The sequence below is a fragment of the Myxocyprinus asiaticus genome, chromosome 4, assembly GCF_019703515.2.
Source record: "Myxocyprinus asiaticus isolate MX2 ecotype Aquarium Trade chromosome 4, UBuf_Myxa_2, whole genome shotgun sequence".
NCBI lineage: Eukaryota > Metazoa > Chordata > Actinopteri > Cypriniformes > Catostomidae > Myxocyprinus > Myxocyprinus asiaticus.
Window position 1 is genome coordinate 22712012 of NC_059347.1, and position 27869 is coordinate 22739880.

Below are 27869 nucleotides of genomic sequence, written 5' to 3' on the forward strand. Positions count from 1 at the left end.
ATCCTAAATGTAATTCATGTAATTCTATGTCTTAAGCAAACTTTCTCAGTCCATTTATGCAGGGGCATCCAGACTTTTTCATTCGAGGGCCATATGCAGAAAAACATAAGGTGCCGGGGGCCGCATCGCTGTAATAATTTAAAAAGGGGCAAGAAGCTACTAGATTGCCATGATTTTATGTATAATCTTTATATTGTACGCTTAATATTATGCAAGTTTTAATAATAATTTTTGCTCTGTGGTATGCTTGTGTAGGCCCTACATGTAAATAAAGGATAGGGTATTTCCCTCACAAAGAACACTTATAGTTGAACAGTGATGCGTCTTATACAAAATATTACAGTATACTCAGTTATTCACATTTTTATCTTTTTGACCTCCATTCAGTAGCGCTGCAAAGCACATGTAGAGCTAATACTGAGTGTTGGATGTGACCCATCACAATAATTAGAATCAGATTACATTTTCCTGTTATGAAGTGATGCAAGGAATTACTCTTTATTTGTCAAGGAATTACTCTTTATAGCTATTCAGTTATAGCTTCTGTTCTGTTACAAATAAGATTTTAATTTGATCAAAATTATTGCGCTTCATTTTATTTTGTAGACGTGCATGTGCAATCTGAGTGCCTGCATCAGGCACAGATGTGCAAGTGTTTTAGGCACTCTCTCCTACAGTGTGTCCTAACTCAAATGGTGCTGGGAAGCCCGTGAATATTTATTTTTTCAACGAAATATCAGAACGAACCAATTAATTATACTTCCCAGTGCAACACAGGACGTTCTGTAGGGGTACGTTCAGTTCGCACATCTCTGTGTGTGCTTTATAAACTCTGTGTAGCTGCTCGGACTACAGCAGCTCTACTCAGTTGTTTGATGTGAGGTATGGGGACATTTTAACAAGAACAAGTACATGAGTAAAGTATCTAACCTGATGCCAATCCTTTAATAAATGCATCATTCTTTCTGCGTGGAACTTCATCCTTGGAAATAAGGAGTATTCAAAACTCTGCCAGTGGATGAAGCTGATGGCGACAGCACAGAACCCACTAGTGGAGATGATGCGCTGTGTGTGGCTGTACATGATAGCAACATCCAGTGTCCAGAATATTAATTTCGTAAAATTTTTCCATAGCAGGCCTAATTCTGGGCCGGACTTTGGACACCCCTGATTTAGAGTATTTTTGAGAAACATGAACTAATGACTATACTCAGCACTCCTTTAATCAAATATGTAAGAGTGTATAACTGAGAAACAGTAAAGATATTTTTTAAAGTAACTTTATTATGGGATAATGCAACAGTCTTGTGGGGTATTACATTTGCTCATAAACAAATTAAAGACATTTTCATATAAAACATTTTGATATACAGTAAATTCATCAGTTGCATGTTGAATATAAAAAGTGGTTGGTATTGTATAAACTTTGTATGGTTTGTCTAACAGAATCTCTGTTGGAAGTATGTCTCTGTACTTTTTATAGAGTAATAGCTCAGTACACGCTTTAAACTATTACTGAATATATATCACATTGACAGCTTGGTTTAAGTCTGTTTAGCCAGACAATGGCTCAGACAATGGTATAGCTCAAACCTGTTCTGATAACAGTACTAGTGTTTGTGCTGTAGAAGCTGCTCAGATCTATAAATACATGCTTATTATGTGGTCGTGACTGTTGAGAGTGGGAGGGATGCAATGATTAGCCTCGTTATGGTTGTGTTACAGTCCGCAGCACAATCGTCTCCCCGGTATGACTAATAGAAGTGTGAGCAAACTTCCTGCATGAAACAGATCATACACAGAACAAAACACATTTCCTTGGAGTCACTCTCTAACTTTGTAGAGAAAAACTGAGACGGGTTAATTTTAGGTGTATAATAAAGTTAGAAAGAAAAGTCACTGTGCCTTTCCACTGTAGATTGAGCTAAATTGAGGCAAAGCATGCAAGTTTGGGATAAGTTAGCTCTGGTACAAACAGCAGTTTCACATGTTAACATACTGTAGTAAATCCATTCAGATGGCTTTAATTTGTCACATGCTAAAAGACAGTGATGGTGTTGCATAATGGTTAAATATCTGGGCTTATAACTGAAATTTTGTTGGTTCAAACCCTGCAAATGGAAGTAGTAAGTTGTTTCGGATGAAAGTGTCTGTTAAATACTTGTGTGGTATCATTTTTTAATATCATCTAGAAATAGTGCATTCAATTTGTTCCTATTAAAAGCACTAACAACAGACATGACATACTTGTGTACTAGTCACATGCTCTCATTTGCAGCCAAAAATATAAAGCTGGCAGCTACCATGTTTGCGGACACGCTCAGTCTTGCTTTCCTCTTTGTGTAAGTCTCTCTAAAAATGTATGTTTAAATGTGCTCTCTCATGTCTCTCATGAAATTTAAAATGAGTGACTATTTGCTCTAGGTGTAAATATAGCACCTGCCACACAGTGCGGCTATTTGCACACAAATAGTCTGGTGGAAACACATAAAAGGGGTCCTGACACAAGGAATGAAATTGTCCTTGATATTTTTACATGTAAGAGTTCATTGTACTATAAAAACATACTGTAAGTTTCAGAACTTCCTCCTCACTACAAAAAGAGCATTTGTTGAAACCAAGCTGCAAAAAGACTTGTCTACACTCTCCACGTTGTGATGTCATACTGTGATAGACATTTGCATCTGACTGCCTCCACAACAACACATCAAACCTACTTCACCTTATCTATCCCTTATCTTTCAACCCCCCCACCCCCGGTATTTAACACCTACTTTTCACAGTGCAATCAGTTTCCAATGGATAAAATTATGAATGCAGACTACATAAGTAAAATGGGTTGCAAACACTGTTGTAATCTAATGAGGTATACTGAATCTGTGTTGAGTCTAATGTGACAGTAGTGTGAATTATCTCTGCATTCATGCTGATATTTCCAGCAGTAGATGAGAGAGATGCACAGTGATGCTGTCAGGATGTTGTTTGCAGAATTGGAGGTCGCACAGTTGACAGATACTTGTTATTTGTTGTGCCACTTTAATTAGTATATGCTAGAGTGAGAGTGCAGGCGCAGTGATTTTAATGCTCACTCACAGTTCACTAAACACATGCACCACTGCATGGTTTTTGTTGGCTGTCTGGATGATACAGTATCTGATGCTTCCCTGCTGAATTAGCGAGAGACTCTCTCCTGTTCTTCACCATTAAGCAGCACACTTACACACACGCAAACACATGCACACTCATGCAGCAGAAACAATGAAGCAAGTCCATGTGTGTTCGCTTTGAGGCAATCTATATGGTGGTATACGCTTAAAAAAGGCTGGGGCGCTAATTTGAATATTGCAATGTATACAATATATTTGCGATGATTTTGCTGGCGATATAAAATTGTGAAAATTGTAATAAATTTAATGTGCTTTTTTGGCCATTACATTTCCTAAAGAGTGTGTCATCTGCCCATTGTACAAAGGCAGAAGATGCCCTAATTCCACCCCACCCTAATCCTTTGTAAGGTTGAGTACCCTGTGAGGAACAACCTGAGGCGCCTTTCTCCCATCGCGCCCTGGTCATTACAATAGTTTCGCTATTCTTCCTTGATTTGAGATAGAGATGTTTTAATTGCATCTCTGATTTAAACTTAAGTAGCAAAAATTATGTTACAATTGTTGTTTGATTAATTTCCAAGAATCACATCAAACTGTCCATTTCAACAGTTCAGATTCAACAGGTGGTTTGTGTCATTACTCACAAAAAATGTTCAAGAAAGTCAGCATTTGGCAGAGGCATTTTAAGTGCCATATATACAGTATACAGGTGCATCTCAATAAATTAGAATGTCGTGGAAAAGTTCATTTATTTCAGTAATTCAACTCAAATTGTGAAACTCGTGTATTAAATAAATTCAATGCACACAGACTGAAGTAGTTTAAGTCTTTGGTTCTTTTAATTGTGATGATTTTGGCTCACATTTAACAAAAACCCACCAATTCACTATCTCAAAAAATTAGAATATGGTGACATGCCAATCAGCTAATCAACTCAAAACACCTGCAAAGGTTTCCTGAGCCTTCAAAATGGTCTCTCAGTTTGGTTCACTAGGCTACACAATCATGGGGAAGACTGCTGATCTGACAGTTGTCCAGAAGACAATCATTGACACCCTTCACAAGGAGGGTAAGCCACAAACATTCATTGCCAAAGAAGCTGGCTGTTCACAGAGTGCTGTATCCAAGCATGTTAACAGAAAGTTGAGTGGAAGGAAAAAGTGTGGAAGAAAAAGATGCACAACCAACCGAGAGAACCGCAGCCTTATGATTGTCAAGCAAAATCGATTCAAGAATTTGGGTGAACTTCACAAGGAATGGACTGAGGCTGGGGTCAAGGCATCAAGACACAGACATGTCAAGGAATTTGGCTACAGTTGTCGTATTCCTCTTGTTAAGCCACTCCTGAACCACAGACAACGTCAGAGGCGTCTTACCTGGGCTAAGGAGAAGAAGAACTGGACTGTTGCCCAGTGGTCCAAAGTCCTCTTTTCAGATGAGAGCAAGTTTTGTATTTCATTTGGAAACCAAGGTCCTAGAGTCTGGAGGAAGGGTGGAGAAGCTCATAGCCCAAGTTGCTTGAAGTCCAGTGTTAAGTTTCCACAGTTTGTGATGATTTGGGGTGCAATGTCATCTGCTGGTGTTGGTCCATTGTGTTTTTTGAAAACCAAAGTCACTGCACCCGTTCACCAAGAAATTTTGGAGCACTTCATGCTTCCTTCTGCTGACCAGCTTTTTAAAGATGCTGATTTCATTTTCCAGCAGGATTTGGCACCTGCCCACACTGCCAAAAGCACCAAAAGTTGGTTAAATGACCATGGTGTTGGTGTGCTTGACTGGCCAGCAAACTCACCAGACCTGAACCCCATAGAGAATCTATGGGGTATTGTCAAGAGGAAAATGAGAAACAAGAGACCAAAAAATGCAGATGAGCTGAAGGCCACTGTCAAAGAAACCTGGGCTTCCATACCACCTCAGCAGTGCCACAAACTGATCACCTCCATGCCACGCCGAATTGAGGCAGTAATTAAAGCAAAAGGAGCCCCTACCAAGTATTGAGTACATATACAGTAAATGAACATACTTTCCAGAAGGCCAACAATTCACTAAAAATGTTTTTTTTATTGGTCTTATGATGTATTCTAATTTTTTGAGATAGTGAATTGGTGGGTTTTTGTTAAATGTGAGCCAAAATCATCACAATTAAAAGAACCAAAGACTTAAACTACTTCAGTCTGTGTGCATTGAATTTATTTAATACACGAGTTTCACAATCTGAGTTGAATTACTGAAATAAATGAACTTTTCCACGACATTCTAATTTATTGAGATTCACCTGTATATATATATATATATATATACACTAATGTTTTAGTAAAAATATATGAAGGTTAATATTGTTGTAACTATAACAGTTAAAGGATGGGCAAGGAGGAGGCGGGAACTGGCTGAACAGTAAACATAACTTTTAATGTCAAACATAAACTTACTGTAAAACAACATAAAACATAAGACGAACACACACAGCATGGTGTCTCTCTCTCTCCCGAACTGGTGTCTCCGCTTGCCCCTTATCTCGCTCTCCCGCTGATCCACTGATCAGCTGATTCAGCATCAGCCATGCTCCATCACGGCCCGGCCTCCTCCTCATCACACTCCTCCCCCGCCTAATTCAGGCCGTGTCACCACCGGTCTGACTAACATCCCCCCCATCTCTGGGGGGAGAGACGCTGCCCTTCCGTCTGTTCTGTTAGCTGGTTGTCCACTGAGAGGGAAAATGTGAGCGGAGACAAACAAAGAGAGAGAAAGGAGAGAGAGAGAAGAACTTGCTCGCTAGCTCCCGGACGCGCTGTCGCCCGGTCCTCAACTGCTCCTCCTCCCTCTGGCATACGCCAGCTCGCTCCTCACCCGGCGGATGGCAGCGAGTCCTCCGGCCCATGGCGGTCAGCAGTGACCCCTCCGTATCCAGGCAGACAGCCGCAGCTGCTCCCCTGGCGGATGGCAGCAGCGAGGACTCCGCGACAGCGCTTCCCTCCTCCCTCCCGGGTTTTGGCACTACTGTAACAGGTAAAGTATGGGCAAGGAGGAGGTGAGAACTGGCTGAACAGTAAACATAACTTTTAATGTCAAACATAAACTTAAAACAACATAAAACATAAGATGAACACACGCAGCACACATTTGCATAGTGGTGCATAAAAATATTAAATATTCTTCTTGTGTTCACTGTTCATTTAGTGAACAAACAGTGTGAAAAACCTGTAGTGATTATTTTTCAACTAGATTATTAATCTGTTTTATATCTTACAGGAAACATTTTGAATGTGCTTGGCAACAATGGCTGAAATGGTGGTTCAACCAAACCCGTTTAATCCAATTCAGAGCAAATATTGCGCATAAATAGATGTACTATACTAACCCTTTATTGAATATTGTAAAAAGGTTCAAACATGGGGGTCTGGGTAGCTCAGCGAGTATTGACGCTGACTACCACCCCTGGAGTCACGAGTTAGAATCCAGGGTGTGCTGAGTGAATCCAGCCAGGTCTCCTAAGCAACCAAATTGGCCCGGGTTGCTATAGAGGGTAGAGTCACATGGGGTAACCTCCTCGTTGTCGCGATTGATGATGGTTCTCGCTCTCAATGGGGCGCATGGTAAGTTGTGCATGGATCGCAGAGGGTAGCATGAGCCTCCAAATGTGGAGTCTCCGCAGTGTTGTGCACAATGAGCCACGTGATAAGATGCATGGACTGACGGTCTCAGAAGCGGAGGCAACTGAGACTTGTCCTCCGCCACCCGGATTTAGGTGAGTAACCACATCACCACGAGGACCTACTAAGTAGTGGGAATTGGGCATTCGAAATTGGGAGAAAAGGGGATAAAAAATTTGTTTTAAAAAAGGTTAAAACATATTGAGATACAATTTTTTTTTTTATCATTTTTTATGTCCAGCCCTAATGTCTATACATTGACAAAATAAACTTTTAGCATATGCACATTAGAAATTAACAGTCTCTTATATATAAAATATTGATGATTCTGTCCAATCAAATGTTCTCTAGAATGTGAGTACAAATTATTGGCTAACTTCCATACCATTCTTACTATTTCTGCTGTAATATATATAACCATAGCAATGTTTTATGGCTGTGACATAACTACATCTTATTTTTTATTACTAAAATTAAGAATGAGCCCATCAATATGTCCCACCCAGACTTCCTGTTTCAATAGGTAATATGTCAGCACAGGATGAAATACTGAACTCGTCAATCAACTTAATGGGGTCTTTACTATGGTGATAAAAGAGCTGCTGTTTTATATCTGACATATCAATTTAGGTCTATAAGTCCCACCAGATCAGCAGTTTAAATATTAGAGGCTCCATATTTTCTGCTGAGAACATGGTGTGTTAGGCTTGTCAGTCCTCTTTGCACCATCCGTAGTGAATGAAACCGTCGTTATCTCTGAGTACACTGATATTATCAACTGCCTGTGGGAGGTGGACCACAGGAAGTATTTCTGCATTCTTTACTGTGTATTTGAAATCAAATAAAGGCTGGTACCTGTTTTGTATGTGTGTGTGTTTTTTTAATTTTTTTTATTCTAAATATCAGGTTAAAGAATATTTAACATCATATTTTCAAAAACTGCAAATAGAGACAGTAGTCAGAGACTTTTAATGTTGAGTAGAAAAAAAATCTTGTGTGTTTGTTTTTTAGGGGTTTGGGAAGTTACATTGTTGTAATTAAGTGTCTCGCATATTTGGTTGGCTTTACATTACTGCAGAGGTTTTGGAGATTAACTGCTCACTCCCACTTGATATGATATTCCAGGCAAACATTCGCCTACTGTGAAATTCCAGACAAGCACTCACTGATGTATGTGTGGGTGTGCATATGAATGTGTTCGACATTTCTGGTCATATAGGAATAGGATATTTTGTGTTTGAGTGTGTATGTGGCTGTTTGTGCTAATAAAATAATTTCATGTTTCATGACCATTTATGTATTTATTTGGCATTGGCAAGTAGTTGTGTAATAAGCAAGATAATGTACAATCAGACTGTCATTTTTGCAAAATAAACCAACAGAACACTGATGCAAACCGGAGGTTGAATTCAGTTGTTTCTGTGGTCTATTTCTTCTCACATAATCATTATTTATTATTTAGCGGTGTAATGTACATTGAAATAATCATCAAATATACACTTCAAAATAAAACCCTTGAGGGTGATACAAGTCCCATTCTTTTTGTCGAGGTTCTGAGCACCCTATCTGGGTTTATCTGATAATAATCCCCGGGCTCCATGTACATTTTCCTTTACATACTGTAGCCTATAGTCACATCCCGGGAAAACCCATGATTTGCTACTTGCTATTGCTAGTTAACGGCAGATGTTATTATGTTTAGGGGCATTCATTATAAAGAGCATTTAATTGGAAAAAGTCATCATATTGAATGAATCATCAGTATCTTGGTCTGTATCTTGGAAGAGAAAGACAGTACATTTTAAGTGGGTATAATATGTGTTTAAAAGTTTATTTTGTCTTTTAAAAGTGGAAGAGTGGATTATTATTTTAGTCTTATCATACTCTACTTATTCTGTGTGTGTACAGTAGTTTTTGTAACAGCAAGTTTATCCTCTGTCTTATGGTGGTGACAGTTTTGTGACCTTGATCTCTGAAAAAATGTCAGACTGAACCGAAGGGACAGAGAAAACCTCACGCTGCGTGTGGAAACAAGGTTCATCTCATTTCCTCTAAGGGAGATCTGCATTATTTTATATGGCAGTAGTTTGGATTAAACCACCTGCCTCCAGAATCCTGTGATTATATGTATCTTTTTTTCTTTGAGTTTGACTAAGACCCATTGTTTGACACTCTTTCTTTTGACTCTCTTCACTAGGGCTGAATGATTTGGAAATTTTGTTTTATTGCAATTATTTAGAAAAATATTGCGATTTGAATTGTGATACGATTAACATTGCATTAACATGATTTAAAAAAAACAAACAAAAAAACAACAACAATTAAGTCTCTCATTTTGATGAAAAATAAGTCATGGGCAAACATGCTCTACTGCCTATACATTCACATAATCTTTTCATTGTATCTGTTCACTGTGTAAATTTTGTTGTCTACTCTTTGATAGGGGCTTATTTATTTATTTAATTAAATCTCAGCCCTTGCTGTTTGATAGTTGCACTACATCATTTTGCAATTTTGATTTTATTTCGATCATTTGTTCAGCCCTATCTCTGACCTTCTGTCAGTTCCTCTCTCTCTTGTACAATCATCACACAATTTATTCAGTTTCATTGGCCGTGCTCCCAGCTAATTATATGGCCTGTGCCTTTGGACTTTGTGGCACAATAGGTGCTACAAGGACAAGGATTTGGGCACCACGACCTTAATGCTTCAGCAAACTTTTCAGTAAACCCTACAGACTTGCCAGCTATTAGGCCAGCTTTCAGGATGAGTTGCGCTCTATTAGTCACATGACATTTATGGCTCAGGTGATTGGCTCAAAAAACCTTTCCCTGAACTAAGTTCCAAAGAGGAAACATGACATATTTCGAATTGCATACTTCTGGGGGTTCTTGCGCCAGCCCAGCAACTGCGATTGAGATGAATGGGAATGCTAATGGATAGCTTTCTCCAGGTATTATAGACCTCCTTGTCCTAATGATAAATACTTTCCTTTTACTTTATACATTGAAATGGTTCATATTAAGGATTGTGCATTTTTGTCAGAAGTCGGGACTCGGTAATAAAGAATGTTTATTGCAATGGACAGTTGTCAAAAATACTCAAAATAGAAAGTCCACAGTGAGCTATGGGCCTAAATAGCACAATACATAGATATTAAATATTCAAACTGTCACTGTCTATTCTTCTTAACCAATGGAAAATATATAATTTAAGTGCCAGTCCTGATAAGTGTTCTGCTCGGTCTTGTCACATTATCGTTTTTGTCCTAGTATTGTCATGTGCGTGAAGTTACATTGCTGCAGTTTATTAGCCTCTTCCCAATGCTTTGATTTTTTAAATGGTTTAGTATTAAACTTGTCAAACTACTGTACGTAATGCACACCAGAGCAAAAGGGCATTACCGATTATCAAGTGTGGACACTTTGCCGGGTGAAAACAATCTGGAATCATGTGTAACAATGTAACAGTCACATGAAGTCCTCATTGCAACCTGCACTACTTCAGAACATTGAATCTTTGTGACACCTCCACTAAAAAGCTATACACAGCACAATGAATAAAACAGAATGTAGGTGTCTTGAGATGTATTTTTAAAAGTGAAGTTATTTTTATCTTGACAAAATTTAAAAAAATTTGGTGGTCCTGCGTGAGATGCTGAAAAAAAAACAGCGAGATGCGGCACAATGGTCAAAGACACCCGTCCAGCGCATTTACATAGAAAAACACGTGTGAACACGCAAGAAAACGTGTGAACAGCCCCTAACTTGCTCAACTTGAAAAACTGACCCCAACGGGTCGAGTTGCAGACCTCTATTGCACGTGTAGAATAACCGAACAGTGATTTTGGTATTCGAATAGAGGCATGTCCAGCGGTTAACCGAATGTCAACTATCCATGCACATCTCTAGTTTATATGTATTCTAATGGGCATATTCAAACAGTTGAAAGGTAATAACACAGAGGAACAAACTCTATATTTGCTTGTCGTTTTACCTTTTTATCAAGCTGGGCTTTGTTGCACATCAAAAACTGAGATTGCTGGAACCATTGCAGTCGTATCAGCCTTGAGAACTGTTCCAATGTTTCCTGTGTTCTACACTCCGGGATGTTATGCTAGGGTCCGCTCGGGGGATAGGAAATTGGGAGGTGCAGGATAGGTAGAAAAGGAAGAATGAAAATAGGCTGAAGTACTGTGGAGATAGTGGCGGTTACAGCCACATGATAATGGGCTCTTGCTGGAGCTGTTATGCGCTGGAGGGATCATTATGCCCAAACACAGGGGCTGCCCTTGTGGTTGGGCAGGGTCACCCCGGGCGGAGGCATGAATGCAAACCACCCAGACCCGACCTTAAGCACCCCTCTAGATGCGGTTGGTTTGACGGGATGATCCCGTGCAGGAAAGCCATCGAATGGGGACCCTCACTGCATTCAAACGGGGGAGTCCTCCTGGAGCTTAGAACGGTAGAGCCCACAATACAATAAATGTGCGTTAGCTCACACTGCATTCGGATGGGAGAGCCCCCACTGCGATTTGAACGGGAGAGCCCTTGATGTGATTGCGCTGGAGGATTCTGCTTTGCCCGTACGTGGGGGCTGCCCCCGTGGTCAGGCAGGATCGCCCCGAGTGGAGTCATGAATCCAAGCTGCACTGACCCAACCAAAGCCCCCCTCCAGACACAACTGGTTTGACGGGATGTGCCCGTGCAGCGAGCAGGCAAACCCCGTAGGAGAGGGGCTTGCTGCCACTCGAGCGAGTGAGCGAGCGAGCCCAACCTGCGATCAAACGGGTGCCCTCACTGCATTCGAACGGGGGAGTCCTCACTGCGCTTCAAACGGGAGAGCCCACGATACAAATAAACATGAGTTAGCTCGCACTGCATTCGAACAGGAGAACCCCCACTGCGATACGAACGGGAGAGCCATTGAGGCGGGCCCTTCTGGAGATTTGAGATGGGGGGCTCCCGGACTGGCTGGGGGGGGGCCCCCGCAGTGTCCAAACGGTGGGGCCGGCTTAGTGAACTGATGAGGATGAAGCAAGCATCCCCCAGACCCCAATTATGAATGTTTTGTGATTAGCTGATGAGGCCTTGTTGTGCCTTTCTGATGTGGAGATGGTTGGTACGGATGTAGCTAAGATATGCGTCGGATGACTAGAGTAAGAGTAAGTGTATTTGGTACACGGGCAGCCCTTTGTGGAAGGAATGACTTGAGTATAGTTTTCTGAGATGCCGGATTTGAGCAGTTTTGAACCAAAGTCGGGAAACGCTTGATTTATTTATTTTTTGTCGTCGACAAAGAGCGGATCGAGAGGGGAGTTAACTTGGAAGAGCTGGACGGAATTCAGCAGGATGAAAATGTAAATTGAATGTACTCTTTTTTGATCTGATTAGCGTAAATGATTACTCTGCTGCAAACTGTACTGTGTTTGGACAGGAGAGCCATACTGCATTTGAACGGGAGAGCCGTACTGTGTTTAAATGGGAGAGTCGTACTGCGATTCGGATGGGAGAGATGTTCTGCGATTCAAACGGGAGAGCCCATTGCCTGCATGTGGAGACTCTTGCTGCATTCAGACGGAGAGCTCTTGCTGCTATTCAAAGCAGGAGAGCCCGTGCTGCGTTTGAACGAGAGAGCCGAACTGCATTTGAACGGGAGAGCCGTACTGCGCTGAACGGGAGAGCTGTACTTCATTGAATGGGAGAGCCGTACTGCGTTGAACGGGAGAGCCGTACTGTGTTTGAATAGGAGAGCTGTACTATGATTCGAATGGGAGAGCCCACGGCCTGCTCGTGGTGACTCTCACTGCATTCAAATGGGAGAGCTCTTACTGAGATATGAACGGGAGAGCCCGTGCTTTCGTGTGAATAGTTACATTGCATGTAAACAAGAACTCACTCTGAGATACGAATGGGTTGAGTCAACGAACATGGCATTCGACGTGGGGGCGTATAGTAGGCTGTTCGAATTAATTGATAGATGCAGAAACAGGCTTATGGAGAACTGTTTAGGGAAGACTCGAAATGGCCCAGTGTTGTCGATCATTAGATGGGTAATGATTCGTTTGAAATGAGTGACATGATATGGGTTGTAGAGCTATGGATGCTTGGATGCATAGCCTGAAAGATGTGCCGTGGTTGCTTCAGAAAAAGCATGGAAAATGCTGAAGCTGCGGAGGGTTGGTATTAGAGTCGTTAGTGAATGTGACTGAAGGGGCCTGAAGTGGTCGGACATAGATCGCATTGGCCCGCAGCTAAACGTTGCGGCAGGCATCTGCATTCTGCTGAGATAACGGCCTAGCCCTGCACTCTGTTAGTGGGAGTATATTGTTGGAATCATGAAGCAGGGCTAATGCTACTTGCTGCTTCCTTGAAGGACGGATTTAAGGATAATAATTACTTGTACGGAAAATGTAAACAGTACTGTATAAAACGAGCATTTGCAAAAACGCCTAGCATTAAATGGCGCTGGTGATTGGGGTAACAAGCAAATAGTTGAGCCAGGATCGTAAAAGGGGATCCCCTGTAAAAGCATTTCTTGGAGGAAGTTTCGAATTTCCCCATGATTAGGTGTTGCCAAACACCTGCAAACAGCTTGTACAAATGCTTGTTGAGGGAGACATGGTAAAAGTAGCATCTGTGGATGCCTAAAATGTAATTGTTTGCTGGAATAAATGTCTGGAACATGTGTGAAGCAATGTCAGGATGCGTGCTTGCATGTGCATACGTACAAAGTCATTTAAAGTTGTGGTTTGTCATGAAATAAGAAGGCACCTGAGACTAGGTACCAAGATGAATACCATAGTCTGATATTTATTTAACTTAAGCGTATGGTTTTGAGCATGTAGATTGTTTTCCAACATGATGCGAGTAATTCCATTAGCTCAGTATGACTGGCACGGGGTGACTCGTCTCGTTTTGAAGAGGATGAACGAAATCACAGGAGTTTGTGCCTGAGAATGGATTTAGTAGGTATTATACGGCGCCGTTTGTGGTAGTGTGGTAAATAGAGACTACTTATTTATAGAGTAAACTGGAATAAATTCTACAGGAAACTGAAATGTTTTGAGTATGAAGCAAAATGTGTAGCCGAATCATCTGGCGTCGATTTCAACCTGTTACTTTAAACTTGGGTGGTGTGCAAGATTATCGGAGTTTGTTGAACACTTTTAAAGTCATGCCACAATTAGGTTCTATGTTCGAGCTTGTTGAGAGTTTGTAATCCAATGAAGACTTTTTTTATCCCCTTTTTTCTCCCAATTTGGAATGCCCAATTCCCACTACTTAGTAGGTCCTTATGGTGGCGCGTTTACTCACCTCAGTCCGGGTGGCGGAGGACAAGTCTCAGTTGCCTCCACTTCTGAGACAGTCAATCCGCGCATCTTATCACATGGCTCGCTCTGCATGACACCGCGAAGACTCACAGCATGTGGAGGCTCATGCTACTCTCTGCGATCCATGCGCAACTTACCATGCACCCAATTGAGAGCGAGAATCCCTAATCACGACCACGAGGAGGTTACCCCATGTGACTCTACCCTCCTTAGCAACGGGGCCAATTTGTTTGCTTAGGAGACCTGGCTGGAGTCACTCAGCACACCCTGGATTCGAACTCGTGACTCCAGGGGTGGTAGTTAGCGTCAATACTCACTGAGCTACCCAGGCCGCTGAAGTAGTGAAGACTTGACTGTAACATTAAAATAATGATCGATTTTACCTGCGTGAACGTTTGTCCTGGGCGGGTGGAGAGAAAGTCATGCTATAGTTTAGAGATGAGTAGAAGTTTGTATGCTTGCTTTGTGGTTATCGGAACTGAATGGTGAGGCGAGAATGAAAAAGGATTCGGGACCGTGTTCGCTTGCGGAGGCAGCCTCACACAGTGAACGGTTCCAGAGTGGGGTAGATTACAATATTATAAAGGAGGGGGATAAAGTGAAGAGGGTAATGGGTCTGGAGCAGGGTTCTCCAGCGGAGGCAGCCTCATGCGGGAATCCATTCCAGTGGCCCATGGATAGTTTGTCCTGGGCGGGAGGAGAGAAAGTCATGTTATGGTCTAGAGATGAATAGAAGATTGTAGAAGTGCTTGCTTCATGGTTATCAGGGCTGCGCGGCAAGGCGAGCTCGAATGTTGTGTGGAGGTGAGACATGTTTGCCGAATGATTCATGAACAAGTTGTGACACGGTGCGCGACCCGCCTCTTGTGGAGCCGAATTCAGCTTGTGTCTGTTCGGCCAGAAGCTGTATATAGCTGTAGTGAGCTGTGGCATGGTCAGAGTGGATGCTGCTGGGCTGTAATGGAGCTCAAAGGGCATGAAGATGGAGCCACGCTCATTCGCAGAGGCAGGCTCACGCGATGGAATGCTCCAGGTGGAAAGTTTAGATCAGAGAACGTGTAAACCGTCATTGGGAGGTGTTTGACATATATACAGCGCTGAAGCAGCCAATTTGTGGAAGCAGCTTCACGCTATGATCTGCTTTGGCAAATGGAAATTAAAAAGAAAGACAGAGTAAACATAGCACTTAAAGTGGTAGTGGTCAAAAGCAGCAAAAACAAAAGAGCTGCTGTGGCAGCTTCTGTTGAATAACAAGATTATTTAGTCGAAAGAGCTGTTCTGATGAGGGCAAATGCCCATTTAGTGAAGTAGTATCCAATGATCCGAGTCTCTCGCTCGGGTCTGTTCATGGGCAAATGGGTGGGGCCAAATGCCGGAATGCTCGATGCCACGTAGAGGTAATTACCTGTTTAAATACGCTTGCTCTGGCAGTGTGATTGGTCAGATTAAATTAACTTGCTCCTCCCGAACTTTGTAAATTAAACTCCATTAAAATGTACAGTCTTACAGGGAAACAGACCAAAAATATTGATAATTGTAGAAGTACACAGATTTTTGTCCAATTAGATGCTCTTTAGAATAAGAATGTCCCTCCACCTAATACCACTTGCAACCAACTAGCAAGTGGCAAATCATGGTTAAAGGCAATGACAGAAACTAAAGCCTTTTTTTTTATTAAAACAAGGGGCAGAGCCCTTAGATGTGTCCCTCCGATACCTCCTGTTTAAATGAAACATAGGAAAGAAAACTGCTTTCATCAAGAGATTTAATTAAGGACAGAGGAGGATGGCATCAAGGATCAAGGGAAGATCAAAGAGTGGCATCAGGAAATGATCCGTCTCAGGAGACAGTTATTTTAGTGTAATTTTTGTCTTGTGGAGTGGATCTATTTCCTGTTCCCAAATCAGAGCAATTTCATATGACTTTGCTACAGTACTGTTCAAAGGAAATTCCAGTGGTAATGTCTAACAATGGGATATGCTGTCTGTCCCTGTTCACATTTGTGAGTGTATTTATTTGAATTATTGACTGGTTTGTCTGAGAAAATGAAAGGACTCATTGGCTAAATGAGATACATGATATGAACTAGGACATGTTTGCATACAAAATTAAACTACCTCCCAATGGGATTTAGACATCAGGGGTTTTGGCAATAAGTTAGTAACATTATACTGGACAGGCTGACATGGTCAAGGTGCATTTCCTCCAAAAACATCTAAAAGCAGCCAATTTCCTCTGTGCTCCTTTCTCCCTCTTTCACTCTCTGTGGTACAGAGGTGGATTTTGTCTGCAGGATGTTCTTCATCTGTATTCTTCAGCTGTAGATCTCATTTACAATAGCAGCTTGGACACCTTCCATCTGAGCTGGATTCATACCTGGTCTGCCCGCACATAAGCACCATGTCAGAGTATGTGTGCACTACCATGTCTTTGACATATACACACATTTTTAACTTAAATAAACACATCCCTGCAGAAAAACCCCCCATCTTAAACCAGCCTAAGCAGATTTGCTGGTCTTTACTGGTTTAAGCTGTTCTAGCTTGTCTCCCAGTCTGGCCAAACTGGTGTCTGTCTATTATATTCTCTCCCTCTCTCTCTGTCTCTCTCTCTCTCTCTCTGTCTCTCGCTCTCTCTTTACATGTTCTTAGTCTAGTTTTCTCTTTCTCACCCGGTATGTCTCTCAGAATGGTTGACATCCACATGGCTGGCTCTCACTCTGGGGGTGTGGCTCTCACAGCTGAAAGCCTCTTTTGAGGGGCCAAACACAACCAGAATTTCAGAGCTCTTTCATTATTCACCATGTGTGTCAACTCAAAAGGGGAAAATTACATCCCCACCTTTTTTAGCAAGACAGCACAACTACAGCCCCACACAGGGGTTGTCCTTCAGTAGAATCTGAGACATAGATTGCATACCTTTCTTTCTGACCCTATAACCATCTGCTCCTCATTGTGCAGGGGAACAGTACAGTTGTTGGGAGTATTGGTGAGGACACTTCTATTGGACATGATAAAAATTTGATTAATTTATATAAGAGCACTTCAGTGGAAATGGGCTGTTGTTCTGAAGTGGCAGCCTGGAGTGAGAGAGAATCCTTAGTTGTTCTCATACAGAGACAATGTCAGTTTGTGTAAAGTTTAAAAAAGTTGTTAAAAGCCTTGAAGTTATTACTTTATATAGCATCACTGTACACATTTTATACAATATTAAGGGTTTGGTGAACAGACAGACAGCTGGAGAAACAGCTAGAGAGAAAAGAGTGGGGATGGATGGATGGATGGATGGATGGATGGAGATCTGCAACTGAGTATGCTCAATGCTATTTACCAACCCACCTTCATATAGCACAGTTGCTTAATTTTTCTTTCATCTTATCCTCAGCAGCCAGTGAGAGTCAAAGGTGTGGGTTTTTTCATGCATCAGGCTTGAACCATTTTCATTAAGTGGGAGACCCACACTCTCTCTCTGTGGAGGCATTTCTACAAGAATCCATTTCCTCAAGAACACCTGGGCAGAAGATCAGAGAGATTAATTGTGATTAATGTTCTCTTACAGAGCCCACACATACTCACAGCCCATGTGTAATTACAGTGGCATTAGTTTACTGAGACTGGAATGAGTGTACTGCAGGTAGTGGGATTACAACTATTGATAAAGCTTCCAAATAGCTGTAGTTATGTAAATTTACAGCATAAAAGTTGCATGGTTGGGGAATCCTGTAATTGAATGTAAACACATTGACATGAATCTGGATAAGTTACAACATTACACCAGGAAAATGGGCCCACACGTGCCTGTACACCCAACAACACTTACTGCTTTGGCCAGTGAGGACAGTATTTTGAATTTCTGTAAGCACAGACTGATTTTAGCTAAAGAAAACTCAACCTACTGTTTCCAATTTCACTGTGAGATCAGTCTGGGATTGCATGGCCCTGTTAATCCCTGCTGGTAGATGCTATGATAAAACCATCTCATTCTAAAAAGCATCTTTCTCCATCGCCATTCTAAATAAGATACTGCATTATGAACTATTTTCAGTTGTTTTTAATGTCATTCAACTATGCAGATATGCATAATTTTGTGTCATTTGTGGAGCAGTAGAAACTAATTCCATGTCTGTGATTATGTTTCAAAAGTATAAGAAAGCATGTGCAACATAAACAGTGTTGCCTTAGGACAGAACCTTGGGGGATAACATAAAATCATCAAGCCACTGTCTTCAATTAAGTAATATCCTGACTGTTATGAAATATCCTGGCTGGTGCTTAATCTAAACTAAACTAAGCTTTTCTGAAGGCTGCATTTTTCTTTGGTTAATTACATAATAATCTACAGAAATAAAGGAACACCATCTGTTTTGTTACTAAAAAGGTGCAAACTGCCACTATCACATTTGTGCAGAGAAAAGCCATTACATTCTGACTTGTTCAGTCTGAATTGTTTCTCTCTCAGCTCCATTTCAAAGAACCATTTTGGCTCAGATTTGGCAATTCTCAGTGCCATTATGCACCTGCACAAAGCTTTATTTCCACAAATAGCGCATATGGGGTCTTTCTTTTTAGCATTTCAGTAAGGGCGAGGGAGTGAACAGGAGCAGAGTGTAAAAGAGTGGAAGTGAGAGGAGTTAAAAGAGAAAGGAGAAGGAGAGAAAGAGAGAGGAGTGAAGAGAAAAATCTTTCTAAAGGGGTGTTCACACATACAGTGGCTTGCAGCAACAAATCATATGGAAGCCATTCGTTTTCAATGAGTGTTCGTGATTTCCGGAGACAAGAGCAATAGCGACCATTAGCGATGAGAAACAGCAGAGTTTGGCTATGCAAATGAGATGCTGTGACTACAACTGGGAGTGCAGACAGTGATAAGCTGCCTGATACATCTGGACGGTGCATTGATTAGAAACCAAAAATTTATATTCTGTCATCATTCACTAAAGCTCATGTTTTTTCAAACCCATATGACACATACTGTACATGTACAGTATAACCTAGGGGGTTCAAAGATTGCAAGGAGAAACAGAATGTACAAAGAGGTGGTCATGAAAAAAGGCAGAGTGATGAGGGCTGAAAGAGGACAGGAGTGGTAAAACAGTGGCAGTTGTCCTCAGAGATCCTGCAGAGTGGCTCTCTGACCCTTGAATGGCTACAGTAGCTCATGAAACTTCATCCCCAGAGCACAGAGAAACTGCACTTTAAACTGTGATTGTCTGTCTATGACTGTGTGTATTTAGAATGTTTTTAGCTTTGTATATCTTCGCTGTTTGATGAAAGGCACGTATTTCCAAAAAATTCCTGTTTTCAACAGCATGGAAAAACTCTTTTTCTCATAAAAAGCCTTACAAAATGAATCTAAAATAACATTAGTCACCTTTAGCACCATAAATAGAATTCTATCATTACACATCTGTTAGTGAACTGTTCAATATTTTAATTGGACTTTTTGTTAGCGAACGTGGACATACACAGTTTTCTTGGGTTCCAATGGTGCATGTTCATTTACAGACTCGAGTATGACTGTTCGTGTTCCCAGAACTCAGTTGGTAAGTTATCAATTGTTAATAATTAATTTTTGGATATAATCTGAGCTTTCACTTACTATTTTAGATCAAAATCAGTTTTATGACTAGGGTTTCTAGTCTGGTTTTTCAGTGACAGTTTGGTTTCGAGATGCGTTTTCCAGGTTCAAAGTATAAATTGCCTGAATTAGCTTTCACTCATGGTTTCATAAAGATGGAAATCTGGCAACCGTATATGGCTGGTATAGTCTACTTTTTAAAACCACCTTACATTGTGCGTGCATGAATGGCTTTGGTTGTCAGGGAAATCACAGAGCCAGCGCGATGTAGACAATCTCTTCACTACACTTCAAACTAAAAAACAATAGTGTTATATACACAAATCTATGCTTTGGAACTCCTTTCAAGGATGAGAACAAGAGGAGAAACTTTACTTTGGTGGTGGTGTTATAGATGAGCAGACCGACTCTAGATTCAAGTGACAGCCGGACAGCTGAGGTATTAGTTGAGGTTCTTCAAAATATAAGGGCGAGACATACGTGGCTTTGATGGAAATCAAGGCCAATGGAGATACTTGTTAAACATATAGCCTGATTAAACATCTTTTCATGGGTCATTTCAATGCACAATTTAAACAGTAGGAAGAGGTCATTCAGCGCATTCCATCTATGGTAAAAAGTCAAAATAGCCAAAAATGGAGATACGTGTTTTTCATCAGACGGCAACGATATGCATTGGGGGGTCCAAACGTCTGAGACCACTAGTAAAAATGCCTCTATTTTGCATATTTAATACAATTTGTCTTATTACAAGTAGTATTATTAGCATGACAATTTGAGTGAAAATTTGTATGACTTTCTTAATATTTGGGATGTCCCACCTTGCTTTAATGTCAGCATGCTCTTGAGCTGGCGTTGACTCCACAAGTTTGTGCAAAACCTGATGACCATGTTATCCCAGCATGATGAGAATGTTTCATAAATTAACTTGTGTGCTTCACTAGAAGCAAGGAAATCTGACCCTTACAGAGGAGTTAACATGATCAATGTCCCATATTTGCTTAAACCATTAGTGACCTGGAATTAGTGCAGAATCTTAGATATTTTAATATGTTTCACTGATGTTACATCTCTTTGTTTTAACTTTTTAAAAGTACTACATTTCTGATTTAGGCTTTCCAGGTTTAGATACCCAGATTTTCCATGTGGTCTCAGACTTTTGGTTCCCACTGTATCAAAAGCAGCATACTCGTCTTCATGTGGGTGTATGTGTGTGTGTTGCTGTCACGTGTGTCTGTGTCTTGTGAAAACCTCTGCAGTCTGCCATTGAGAGATATTTTAGAACTTCAGCTGAAAACCTCCTTGTCTTGCTTGACAGCTGGTGGCTACGTGCATTGTATGCATATGTGAGTGTATGTGTGAGTGAGACAGGCTTCCACACATATAGGACTGTAAACCAGTGGCAGACTCAGCAGTGGCAGCAGCAGCGGCAGTAGTGTGAGGGGAGTGTGTGTAAGATAGAGCGTGTGCATGGAGACTTCATCTCTGTACCTGGCTGTTAGCACTCTCACTCTCAACCGTGGGACAAAGCCTGTCTGTACGTATCCTCTTCTGCATCCTTCTCTGTAGCTTTTATGCCTCAGCTTTGCTGGTAATGAATGTACTGCAGATGGACTGCTCTGTGTCACATGTGTGTTAATGGGGACTTTAATCTTCTATGTTACGGTGGAGCTTGTGTGTTCAGCTGTGTGAGAGAATGGAAAAGTCAGGCTGAGGTAGATGCTTTATTGCTTTAGCAGCAGAATATTTGATTCTGTAAATTTTTAGAGTATGTGAACAATTTTAGTGTTTCTGTTTAATTATTTGTGGTGTCCTATTAAAAAGACTAGCTTAGACCAGTATGAATTACCAAGATGGTTTATGCTGTTTTGGTGCTGCTAGCTTTGTTATTCACCGTCAAGTCTTTCTAATGAAGCTCTGTGACCAGGGGAATTTTGCTGGTAAAGCTAGTTAAGAACCCGGGTAGGAACACTGTGATTATTTGTGGTCTGGTGTTTGATGTTATCCTACTTAATTTTGAGGGTATTTAAAAATAAACGTGGTTGTGAAAATATTTTAATGTTGTTTGCACAAGGGATTTTGTTTATTTGTGGGCAGGTGTTTGATCTCGTTATACCTTATTGAGGGTATTTTAAATTTCTTAGGGTTTCTGCTTTGAAAAAATGTGGTTGTGAAAATGTTTGAATGTGTTGTTTGCACCATTGATTGTTTATTTGTGGGCAGGTGTTTCATGTTATGCTATTCCTTTTGAGGGTATAAAAAAAAGGTTTCTTCTAAAACAAATTTGTTATTTGCATAAGGGAATGTGTTTATTTTAGGGCTGATCTTTGATCTCATCATACTTCTTTTGAGGGTTTTTGTTTAAGGTTTCTGCTGGTTGTGGAAGGGTTTGAATATATTGTACAAGAGAGTGTGTTTATTTGTGGTTTGGGGTTTGCTTTCTTAAAGCATGTGCTGGGAACTTGAGAGGGACACTGTGGACAGCACAAAAGGAATGCTGGAGGGAGACGAGAAGAAAAGAAGGATGATGTGTGGTGAGGGAGACCGAAGGGAATCCTGCTGGATCCCCCATATCTGCAATTTATGAAAGCATGTGTGAGAGAGAGAATGCAAATGTACATAAACATATACAACAGTTAGGTCTAGTACACTAATTTGATTGGACAAGCGGTGCTCCAATAGTGCTGATATTTAATAAACAGTAAGAGCGCTGGAACGTTTTACTGTTTGTTTTGCTCCACTTATCTGTCTTCGCTTCATAGAATTTCAATTCTATGGTTCACAACTCTGTAACCAAGTTATTTTCATTTGCGGAGCAAACATAAACAAAATAGCTGGCCATATCGACTCTGAAATGTCAGTTTCTCAAGATTAAGTTCTTGTTTATAGAACTGTTGTATAAAAGCAATTTCACACAAGTGCGATAATAACATTTGCTGATGTAAAGAATGTACTGAAGTTTTGCAATGGCTTCTTCAGGATATTTTGTGTGGCAACATGGCAGCGCAATGCGAAACGGCGGCCATGCAGTGAAAAAGTTGGTCTCTCACAGCATGCTGCAGCCAATCAGATGAGAGTCCACTCTATGATTAGTGTGAGGCTGTTGATTGCTGTGAGGGTAGGAAAGGTTGGCCCACGGCAATTTATTTGTGTGATTTGAACTAATGCATTTACTGTATGATACATTTTTTCGGATCTTTTTATTATATTTATGATACTTTTGTTGTCAGATTTTACTGCTAATTTGAAATGTGTTCTTTGATCATAACCTGCCCAACCATTTTGGTGATTTTTGTCTTGCTCCTTACAAGTAGAAAAGCTGTGCTTGCATGATTAAAAAATAGGTACTTGGAGGCATTATGTATATATGCCTGCAAAGTGTGCTGACTTGCCTTAAATATACTTCGCCAATACTTTCTTTGTTTCAAGGGTCTCTGCATGGTTTACAAGAATTTTGTGTTGTACTGAATGCAAACAAGACTAAGACCTTCTCAGAAGTCTGGCATGTGGTTCATTTAAATATGCTTTGTGAACATGCTTTTGTTTTTACATTCACACAATATCAAATATATTTGGCCATTACAGGTTATTATATTAAGATAAAGACATTGAAATTCCATGAAACACAGAGCAATTTTCCTCATGCAAACCAACATGATCACATAGAAAGTCAGCATGTTATTTCCAAGAGTTCCAGTACCCTAGGATCGACCATATTATGTCAAATCAATGACAAGCAGCATCTCCTGTGAGACATTTTTGCATCGGCTCCAGCGTGTTTACCTTCCCTTGTGGTGGGAACAGATGCGTGTTATGTCAGCAGCGAAACCCAGGTATTAGTTTTTAGTTTTACCCAGGACGAGCGCAATTTGGAGGGTGTATTTTTCCCTCTAACATTACATTTTTACTCTACTGATGGTAAGATTTAGGTTTGGGGTTTGGGTAGAGGGGTACAGTTAATAAAATATGCATTCCTCTTCACTGTATTATAGCCTGTACAGCTGAAAAGAACACAGTTCACAACTCACTTTTGGCTCCCCTCTGTGGACATTCCACCTGAAAAATTGAGCTTGCACGTGCACATACGGCCACTCTACCACTTTGGACACTGGGGTCAAAGTTTCCAATTTCGGTAAGCGCAGACCAATTTTAGCTAAAGAAATCTTGTTTCACTGTGAGATCAGTCTGCACAGATCTAAAGCATTAGCTAAACTAGTTGTGCTACTCAACAGTGTTTAGATGTGGTTACACTTTATGTCTTACATAATAGTGTCCAGTGCAGTCCCAGGTCCTTTTTGTGCAATGTCAGCAGCACATGACACCCTTGTATAACATTTGCACACATCTGAAAATTCTGAAAACATTGTTGAGCCATTTGTATAAATGGCAATTTATATATTTTTTTTTTATATAAAAACAACATCTAGAGGGACAAGTTTCACCTTCCAATATTTAGTTTAATATTTGATCAGTCTGTTTTTGTTTTTTTTTATGACAAATTCTTACATTTCTATATTTGACCCCCCCCCATCCCCATTTGGTTACATCCTTGCAACAGTGCCATGTTGCCAGTCACATGCCTGCTCTCTCTTTCTCTCCTACTCTGTCTGTCTATCTCTTCTCATCTCTCCTGTCACTCTCTCTCTGTCACCTGTCTTGGCTGTACAGTTTCACCTGTCACTCTGCAACATCCCTTGCTGTCCCTAAGTCTGTCTAAATGCTGTGCTGTATTCCTCTTCCTGCGATGTATTCCTCCTCTCTTTTCTCAATTCCTGTGTTACCTCTGAAACATTGCTATTTGTGTTTTTTCCCACAGTATGCCAGGTCACTATTTCTATACCTTATTTTCAATCTGACTCCTTTACACTTTTGCTCTGGTCTTGAGTTGGACATTTAGTCTTGACATATTGACAGCCTCTCTTTCTCTTTTTCTCTCTTTCATGCTCACCAATCACAGATGTACTCACACATTTCCTTGATCTATCTTTCTCTCCCCTCTTTCTCACACCTCATACCTCTTTCTTTCAAAATCCCTTTTACTACACAAACACTCTCTCTTTGTGTGTATTCATGTGCACAGTATGTGTGTCAGATACAGCCGTGTGTCTTTCAGTAGAGCTGTGTTAGCCTGTGGGACAGATTGCCTCACTTGATTTTTTCCTGCTGCTCGGCTTTGGTCACAGCGACCTTATTCATGTGTAGTTTTCTTTCTCACCATCATGCTTTTAATGCCTTGTTATTGTGTAACATGCTGTTTTTTTTTTTTTGTTTTTTTTAATGTACAGCTGACTTATTTAATTTTTTTCTCCCCAATTTGGAATGCCCAATTCCCAATGTGCTCTAAGTCCTCGTGGTGGCGTAGTGACACGCCTCAAACCAGGTGGCAGAGGACGAATCTCAGTTGCCTCCGCGTCTGAGACCATCAATCCACGCAGCTTATAACATGGCTTGTTGAGCACAACCACGCACAACTCACCACGCGCCCCACCGAAAGCAAACCACATTATAGTGACCACGAGGAGATTTCCCCATGTGACTCTACCCTCCCTAGCAACCAGGCCAATTTGGTTGCTTAGGAGACCTGGCTGGAGTCACTCAGCATGCCCTGGATTCAAACTCGCGACTCCAGGGGTGGTAGTCAGCGTCAATACTCGCTGAGCTACCCAGGCCCCCCGACTTATGTAATTTTGAAATTGTCTTTTTAATACAATGTCAGTGGATAGTGTCTCACTTTACAGTTTCACACATGATAATGAGAGAACTTGCATTATTTTTAGTGCTTAACAAATGGGTTGTTTCTCACCAAAACCTATTGTATGCCTTCAGGAGATTTCGTATAGACTGCTTTTATGATACTTTTGGGTCTGTTTTTTTTACTTTAAAGTGTTTCAACTTGCTATCAACTGCAGACTGTCTATGATATGCGTCCAAACATCTTTTGCGTTCTGCATAAAAAAGAAAGTCATACAGATTTGGAACAACATGAGGGTGAGTAAATTATGACAGAATTTTCATTTTTGGGTATAACCGGTCCTGCTTGTCCTGCTCCAAGCGAGATTCGAACTGGCGTTAGCCAGCATGGGAGGCAGGCACGCTAATGAGGAGGCTAAAGGCTACAGCCTTTAGCATCAGTCGCCAGTGCGCCTCTTGAGGCCAGGGGAGTGAGGTTTACATGCACTGCACAGCTATCACGTACCAACTGGCTCCCGTTACATGGCAAACAGCAAAACATGAAGCACTGCAACTACACCATTCTGCTGCCATAAGGCATCTTTCAAATGTATTGCAGCTGTGTAAAATTTTTTGCAAGCAACATATAAAACTCGTATTAGTATGAAATTAATGAATATTTTTCCATGTCTGCATGCTTAATGACTTAGATTTAAGGTTTGCGACTGTGCGTGTTCTTGTGATGATGCCATCAGCCAATCAGCATGGTCATGATATCATTTTGCTGTGGCTCCAGAGTGATCTGTCACATGGTATTTGCGGCTTAGGTGACTGGTTCAAAAACTTCCTTGCCAAGAACTGGGTGCCCATGAGCAAAGATGGCAGAATTCAAATAATTTATTTCTGGGTGATTCTCGCACAAGCCAAACAAATTCCTTTGAGATGAATAAGGAAAGCTAATGGAAAGCTTTCTTCAGGTATTACATACTGTACCTCCTGGATTATTCTCTCATTGACTACCCTGCTGTCTAGATATGGCATCGGTAATTTCATAACCCATATCCATCGTCGACCAGTGCGCACACACACACACACACACACACACACACACACACAAAATAAAATAAATTACAATTCTGCTCACTTTAGACTACAACATCTGTTAAAGTGTTTTCAGCAATCCTCCAATGAAAAGCTACACCCCCTCCAACTCCAAGGTGTTGTTCATACAGATAATAACCAAAGCATGTCCTGATAAGCTGTCCTCTTTGCTCTGAATCTGCACAGGCACAGGTCAAACACAAACTGACCCCCTGTCTGTCCATCTGGAGCCTGTCCATCTCGGGATTAGGCAGCCCAGCCCTCTCGCCCCAAGTACCACATGCTGCCCTGCTGGTTCTTGCAGGAGGAAAATGGGTTAGGCATGTGCTCTGAGCCTCTGGGTCAGGGTGTATAGAGGAGGATTGGAAGGGGTTAATGGAGATTTATAATAGTCCCAGTAGCAAAAGGCAGGAGTCTATTTAAGGTGTCTGCTCCCTTAGGGGCTGCTCCAGGATCCTGCCTGAAATCTACGGAACTACAATTTTAGAGCAGAAATGAATAGAAATGGAAAGATGGAACTTGACAAACTCAGCATGGTGGGCTTATAGGCCAGCACCCTTCTGTAGATGATTTGCCATAAATAGCCTAAGTTATATTGTACTGTATTTTTGGAATTCAGTTTTGAAACCGGAAATCCAAGCTGTGCTGTTGTATTATATCTTTTAATTCACTGTCCTAGATAGTTCATTACTGAATATTTATTGTTTGCATGAGGTTACACAACCAGACTGTGCTTAAAAAGAAACGGTGTGAGATTACATAAGAGTTTGTTGGCACCAATGTTTCATGGGTTGTAGGTGGGCAGAAAGATTCAGAACCTGACTATATGAAGCATGGTTCACCTGATTCTCTCACTATGCAGTCATTTAATAAATGCAAAGAAATAATGTATTATTTTAATTACAATATATTGAAATAAAAAATTCAACATAACTATAAATATAATGGACATTTTAAACCCAAAAAGTCCTCCTCATTACAAAAAGACCTGATATAAAATGTTCTGAAATGTGTGTTTTTGTGACATCTGAAATATGAATATACTAACAAACTGACCACCCACATTTACACATAAGCCTGCTCAGTCACAGTGAAGTAATAAAGAGAAAGAACAGTAAAAACGAGCAGACTGATCTCACAGTGAAGTCAGAAATAGTAGGTTGACTTTTCTTTAGCTAAAATCGGTCTGCGCTTACCAAAATTCAAAACACTGCACCCAGTGGTCAAAGTGGTAAGTATTGTTAGGAGTATGGGCAAGTATGAGCTCCATTTTCCGGGTGTAATTTCTACAGAGGGGTGCAGAAAGCAAGTTGTGAAGCGAGTTGTAAAGTGACAGGCAGTAAAAAAAGATAAATGTGTATTTTACAAACTGTCGGAAAATACTACACCAGGATCAATCAAGAGCAAAGCATTGCAGTGCACTTGAGTGAT

General features: G+C 40.9%; 1 protein-coding gene and 1 long non-coding RNA gene across 13 annotated transcripts in view; one reads left to right on the forward strand and one right to left on the reverse strand.

Moving 5' to 3' along the window:
- The window catches only part of LOC127432191 (multiple C2 and transmembrane domain-containing protein 1-like), a 491532-nt gene that overhangs the window by 28300 nt on the left and 435363 nt on the right, over positions 1 to 27869 (forward strand). The window lies entirely within an intron of this gene.
- The window catches only part of LOC127432302 (uncharacterized), a 46459-nt gene continuing 24062 nt past the window's right edge, over positions 5473 to 27869 (reverse strand). Inside the window, exons 3-5 of one of the 4 annotated variants that reach the window (XR_007895735.1) lie at positions 17429 to 17600; positions 14474 to 14777; positions 5473 to 6104 (exon numbers count right to left, since the gene is read on the reverse strand). This is a non-coding gene — a long non-coding RNA (uncharacterized LOC127432302). Of the gene's footprint in view, positions 6105 to 14473; positions 16472 to 17428; positions 17601 to 27869 lie in introns of all 4 variants that reach the window. The other 3 variants (XR_007895733.1, XR_007895732.1, XR_007895734.1) reach the window with 3 other exon arrangements.